The sequence below is a fragment of the Myotis davidii genome, unplaced genomic scaffold (assembly GCF_000327345.1).
Source record: "Myotis davidii unplaced genomic scaffold, ASM32734v1 scaffold386, whole genome shotgun sequence".
NCBI lineage: Eukaryota > Metazoa > Chordata > Mammalia > Chiroptera > Vespertilionidae > Myotis > Myotis davidii.
In genome coordinates this window covers 395,045-402,211 of record NW_006296528.1, presented here as the reverse complement: position 1 = coordinate 402,211, position 7,167 = coordinate 395,045, and the positions used below count along the sequence as shown (strand labels likewise).

At 40.2% G+C, this 7,167-nt stretch overlaps 1 protein-coding gene across 1 annotated transcript in view; it reads right to left on the bottom strand.

The window, feature by feature from the left end:
* LOC102752118 (cytochrome P450 2G1) overlaps nucleotides 1–7,167 on the bottom strand; it is a 34,711-nt gene that overhangs the window by 6,371 nt on the left and 21,173 nt on the right. The gene's annotated exons all lie outside the window — the stretch shown is intronic.

The window sequence follows — 7,167 nt, the reverse complement described above, 5'->3', positions numbered from 1 at the left end:
ATCCCTCTCCTGTAGCAACTCCACCTGAGCCCATGTTCTAGGCTTTAAGGCCCATCTCAGTAGCCCTCCTACTCGTTGTGGCCCAGAGTGTGTGGGGGTTCCATAGGGATGCAGAGGCATCCTTATTGCTCCCGTTCTACTCTGACCAACCGCCAGTGATGGTAGGGCATGGGCCTGATGCTCCAGTGACAGCCATCTTCAGGGCTTCCAAGCAGGATACGAAGCTTTCTTCGTGGCATTCTTATTGGCTTTAAGTCTTTAGAGCTCAGACAGGGCTCTTTAAAACATGATACTCCAGTCAAAGTTTTCTGTTAATAAAACCACTATTAGGAACCAGTCTTATTGAATCTATGCAAAGGAATGTATTGCCATGACTTATTTAGCATTGCCAGATTTCGGAGGAATTACATAAGGAGAAAAACATACTGATCTGCCTTGCTAATTCCTTTTCATGGATTTATAATAAAACAGTAATTGTTGGCATTAAACCTTTTTTCTCACATAGACTTTTAAGTTTCTCAAATTCTGTGACTCTGAAATTGTCATTCTACTTTAGTTTTAAGTCCCTGGCATCTTTTTAAAGCTTAACAATGGAACAGAATGAAGAGCGCAGAAATAAAACCATGCATATTTGGGCAGTTAATTTATGACAAAAGACTCAAAAATATACATTAGGGGAAGGATGGTCTGTTCAATAAATGGTGTTGGGAAAACTGGACAGCCACACAAAGGAATAAAACTGGACCATTATCTTATAAAATACACAAAAACTAACTCAAAGTGGATTAGAGACTTGAACATAAGGCCTGAAACCTTAAAACTTCTTGTAGAAAACATGGGTGATAAACTCACTGATGTCAGTCTTGGGCAATGGTATTTTTTAAAAATTTGACACCAAAAAGGCAACAAAAACAAAAATAGACAAGTGGAACTATATTAAACTAAAAAGCTTCTGCACAGCAAAGGAAAAGCATCAACAAAATGAAAACGGTAACATATTGAATGGGAGAAAATATTTGCAATTCATATATCTGATAAAGAGTAACATCCCACATTTATAAGGAACTCGTGCAACTCAGTAAAAAAAAACAAAAAAACACCCCAAACAATTTGATTTTAAAAATAGGCAGGGAACCTGAATAGATTTCCAAAAGAAGACATAGATGGCCCACATATGCTGAAAAGATGCTCAACATTACTGATCATCAGAGAAATGCAAATCAAAACCACAATGAGGTATCACCTCACACCTGTTAGAATGGCTATTATAAAAAAAAAACAACAAGTAATAATGAGTGTTGCTGAGGAAATGGAGAAAAAGGACCCCGCCTTAGCCCACCCCATGTACTGTTGGTGGAAATGTAAATTAGAGGCAGCCACAATGGAAAACAGTATGGAGGTTTCTCAAAAAATTTAAAATAAGCTACCATATAATCTAGTTATTCCATTTTTGTTTATTTATCCAAAGGACATAAAACCACTCATTTGAAAAGATATCTGCATTCTTATGTTCATTGCAGCAGTATTTATAATAGCCCAAACTTGGAAGCAACCTAAGTGTCCATTGATGGATGAATGGACAAAGATGTGACATCCTATATAATAAAAGGCTAGTATGCAAATTGACCAAATGGCAAAACGACTGGTCACTGTGATGTGCACTGACTACCAGGAGGCAGACGCTCAACACAGGAGCTGCCCCCTAGTGGTCAGTGCACTCCCACAGGGGGAGCACCACTCAGCCAGAAGCCCTGAGCCAGGCTGATGCTGGCAAGCACAGTGGTGGTGGAGGGACTCTCTCCCGCCTCCGCTGCAGGTGGGCAGTAAGGAGCGAGAGGTCCTGGACTGTGAGGGCACAGGCTTGGCTGAAGGGACTTTCCCCCGCCCCACTTGCACAAAATTTTATGCACCAGGCCTCTAGTATATATATATAATGGAATATTATTTAGAAATAAAAAAGAAAAAATCTTGCCATTATGCTAAGTGAAATAAATCAGACAGAGAAAGACAAATACTATATGATCTCAACTATATGTAGTTTAAACAAATAAACAAATAAAAAACAAGCAAGCTTATACATACAGAGAAGAGATTGATGGTTGCCAGGGGCAGGGGGAGAGGGACAGACAAAATGGTGAAGTGATTCAAAATATGTAAATTTTAGTTATAAAATCAATAAGTCATGGGGATTTAATGTACACTATGGTGACTATAGTTAATAATACTGTATTGTATATCTGAAAGTCGCTAAGAGAGTAAATATTTTTTAAATTAAATTTATTGGGGAGCATTGGTTAATAAAATTATATAGGTTTCAAGTATACAATTCTGTACTACATCATGTGTATATCACATTTTGTGTTTACCACTCAGTCACACCTCTTTACATTACCATGTATTTGACCTCCTTTATCCTTTGCTACCTCCCTTCCACCCCCCCTTCCTGCTGGTAACCATTAACCACACTGATGTCTGTGTCTACGAGGTTTTGTTTGTCTTGTTTGTTCATTTGTTATTTTCAGCTTTATATCTCACATATGAATGAAACCATATGTGACTTTTTCTGACTGACTTATTTTGCTTAGCATGATATTCTCAAGATCCATCCAAGTTGTCACAAATGGCAGTATTCCATTATATAGTATATGTACCACATCTTCTTTATCCAGTCATCTATTTGAAGGACCCTTTGGTTGTTTCCATGTCTTGGCCACTGTGGATAATGCTGCAATGGACATAGATGTACATATATCTTTATGAATAAATGTTTTCAAAATTTTGGGGTATATACCCAAAAGAGGGGTTGCTGGGTCATATGGTAATTCTATTCTTTTTTTTGCATATCAGAAATGCAGTTTTATTTTTATTTGAAGACAACTTAAATTTTTAGACAAATGACTTTAGTATATAATTTTGTTTTTGTTTTTGTACAGAATATAAAGATTCCCCTCATTGATCTTCCATGTGAAGGGCATTATAAGCCTGAAGGGATACATTCTGCACACAACTGTGTATATGGTGTGCAGGGTGCTGGCAACCAGAGGTGCAGTGCTCCTACACATAAGTTAGGTCAAGGACATCACATATTGAAAAGCAGACAAGAGTAATATCCTAGTTAATCAGATTCAAGAAGCAAACATGACACAAAAACTGTGCAGCTGAGACCAGTTCAGTAACTTTAGTCGGGACACTGCGGATTATGCTGGAGTAACAGGTGTGTGAGGCGATAGTGTGCAGCACATTAAACAGCAAGGAAGAGCTATTGTATAGAAAGGCTGGAATGAGGGATTTCATGAAAGCAAATTAACTTGTCAACTGCCAAAGCAAAACAAAACAGAGCAGAGCTCATGAGTGTTAGTATACTGCAGGCATCCTAGACCGGTTTCTGTGCAGCATGCTAAGTTAGTTAGAACTTCTTCACTGGCGCATACGATCATTCATAGTCACGGAAAGTTTTTTTTGCCACTTCTCGGCAAATTTCAGGCATGTCGTATTTTAGATGGAGTATAGCATTTATCTATTATTTCATCCTGTAAAAACATGTGAAAACAATGTTCATTCTGTGCCAGAGGATGACCAGTGACCTTGTTTATAAACTGTTCCAGCCCTTGCTTTCTTTCTCCAATGAAATTGTCATCAAATATTCCATCATCTCCTCTAAAAGGAAGTTGACGCAAAAATGCTTTCCCAGGGAGTGGGGAAACTACAACCTTGTTCTCTTGTTCTAATTCACTTCGCAGCCATTCAAGTCACTGTGTCTTCTTCTATCTGTACATTCCTTCAGGTTGAAAATAGGCAGGTTATATACAAATTATATTTGAATTTTAAAAATATAATTTCATGAAAAAAAGAGAAAGTTTTGAAATTTGACAGTGACATCCACAATATGGCAGTAGAAACCCTGGATTTCTCTTCCCTCCACAGGTACACTAATTCAACACTGACATAGGAATCAATTCCTTCCATGAGAAACCCAGAAACTAGCTGAGAAGCTCCTGTACTCTGGGTGAGTGTGAAATCAGTCACATTGAGAATGACAGGAACACCGGAAATACCCTCTTTCCACAATCCCCAATCCTGGCAGAGTGCTGTACGATGATGAAGGAACCCTTAGCTCTGAGGATAGATGAACCACACATCTAATGTGCCAACTTTTCTCAATGCTCTCTGGTTTCTATGTCACTTGTCTCAGAGCACTGACTGGGCCTGGCATATGCCAATCCCCTGAGGGTACAGAGAACATACAGTGGTTGAAACTAGCATGCAAGCACTTACCACAGCTCCTCCCCTGGCCAACCAAAGAGTGAGTGGGAGGACAAACAAACTCTAGCTCCCAGTTTCTCCCTGAGAAGGGAGAGAGATGGACTACAAATCTAACACCCCAAATTTTCTGAGTGCTACCTGAGGAACTGGTTTCTGTTTCACCTGTTTCAGAACATTGACTTGGCCCAACATACACTAGTCCTCTAGGGGTTGCAGAGAAAAAATTGGTGATTTGAACAAGTGCATGGGTACTTACCACCGCTCCTCCCCCTAGCTCAGCACAGAGAGAATGGGCAATAAACTCCAGCTCCCAGCTTCACCCAGAGAGGGAAAGAATTTGATCACATACCTGACATCATAACATTTAAAAATTTTTAAACTTATTTTTCATTATAATTGACAACAATATTGTATTGGTTTCAGGCGTACAACATAGTGATTCAACATTTATATACCTTACAAATTAATTAACATCCTAATTTTTCTGGCTGTTACCTGAAGGACTGACTTTCATCTCACCTATCTCATAGAGCTGTTAGGCCCAGAATAAACTGGTACCTTGGGGGCTACAGAAAACAAAGTGGTGGTTTGAATTAGAATGCCGGCCCTTACCATATCCAGCTCAGCACAGAGTGAGCAGGTAATAAATACCAGCTCTTGGATTCTTTTAAAGAAGGGAAATACTTGGAGTTGTACATCCAATATTCTGACTTCTCCTGGTCCTATCAGGGATTGGCTTTTATATCACCTGTCTTGAATCGTTGATGGGGCCCAGTCAGCACTAGACCCCTGGAGACTATACAGAACACAGTGGCAGTTTTAACAAGTATGTGTGCACTTGCCACAATTCCTCTCCTTGGCTCAACACAGAGTGGGTGGGGAAAAAGCTCCTTGCTCTTCCCTGGAAAGAGAAAGAATTGGATTGCTCATCTAGTATTCCAACTTCTTGGGGAGCTCCAAAAGGGGTTGACTTTTGTTGCATCTGTCTCAGAGCACTGAGGGGACCTGGAAAACTCTAGATGCCTGGGGCTCCTAAGAACAAAGACAGTGGTTTAGAGTAGCATGAAAAGAGTAGTTTTGGAAAACCACAGAAACTCTAGCCAGTTTGATTGGGAAGATCTTCAATTCATGAAGACTGGGAGAGTGGTGGTTTTCTCTAATGTGTAGATACCCACACAAAGGGCAAAGAAAAATGAAGACATCCTTTTATGACAAAAACTCTCAACAAACCAGGAATAGAGGGCTACAACCTCAACTTAATAAAGGCCATCCTATATAATAAAAGGCTAACATGTAAATCAACCAAATGGTGGAACGACCGGTCGCTCTGACATGCACTGACCACCAGGGGGAAGATGCTCAATGCAGGAGCTGCCCCATGGTGGTCAGTGAGCTCCCACAGGGGGAGGGCTGCTCAGCTAGAAGCCCTGAGCCAGGCTCGTGCTGGCGAGTGCAGTGGCGGTGGCAGGAGCCTCTCTGCAGAGTGGGCCTAAGTTGGCAGTCGGACATCCCCTGAGGGCTCCTGGACTGCAAGAGGGCACAGGCTAGGCTGAGGGACACTCCCAATGAACAAAATTTCATGTACCTGGCCTCTAGTATATCTATAAAAAGCCTATAGCTAATATCATACACAATGGTGGAAATGGCAAGATTTTCCACTAAGATCAGGAACAAGGCAAGAATGCTCACTCTCATCACTTCTATTCAACAGAGTACAGTCATACTGCAGCACAGCCTTTTGAACAACAATGAACTGCATATACGATAATGGTTGCATAAGATTATGGAGCTGAAAATTTCTATTGCTTAGTGGCATTGTAGTAGTTGTAACATCATAGCATAAGACATTGCTCATGTGTTTGTGGTGATGCTAGTGTAAACCTACTGTACTGTCAGTCATAGAAAAGTGTAGCAGTCTGGCAGGTGTGTCTCAGTGGTTGAGCTTTGACCCGTGAACCAGGAAGTCACAGTTTGATTCTTGATCAGGGCACATACCTGAGTTGTGGTCTTGATTCCTAGTAGGGGGCATGCATGAGGCAACTGATCAATGATTCTCTCTCATCATTGATATTTCTATCCCTCTCTCCCTCTCCCTTCCTCCTCTGAAATCAATAAAAACATTTAAAAAAGAAAAGTTTAGCACATACAATATTATGTGCAATACATAATAATAATGATAATAAACCTCCATGTTACTGTTTTATGTATTTAGCATACTATACTTTTTATCATTACTTTAGAGTATATTGATTGTATAAGTTTGTATGCTATGTTATACCAGCAGCAGCTTCATATGTCTGGTGTTTACCAAATCTCTTGATTCCATCATTTTATGTTTTGCTGGGTTTAATCTTGTGTTGTTTTATAAATTTAGTGTAGCCTAAGTGTACAGTATTTAAAAAGTCTATAGTGGTGTACAGTAATGACCTAGGCCTTCACATTCTCTCACCACTCACTGACTGACTTGCCCAGAGCAACTTCCAGTCCTGCAAGCTCCATTCATGATAGGTGTCCTATACTGGTGTATAATTTTCACCCTTTATACTGTATGTTTACTGTACCTTTTCTATGTTTAGATTCACAAATATTTACCATTGTGTTACATTGGCCTACAGCAGTGGTCGGCAAATTCATTAGTCAACAGAGCCAAATATCAACAGTACAACAATTGAAATTCCTTTTGAGAGCCAAATATTTTTTTTCGGCTAATTTTATTTTTTATTACAAAGGGTATTACATATGTGTCCATTTTTCCCCCCGCCCTAGACAGTCCCCTAGCCTCCCCTACGCCCCAGTGTCTTATGTCCATTGGTTATGCTTATATGCATGCATACAAGTCCTTTGGTTGATCTCTTACCCCCCTACCTCCCGCCCCCGAACCCTCCCCGGCCTTCCCGATGCAGT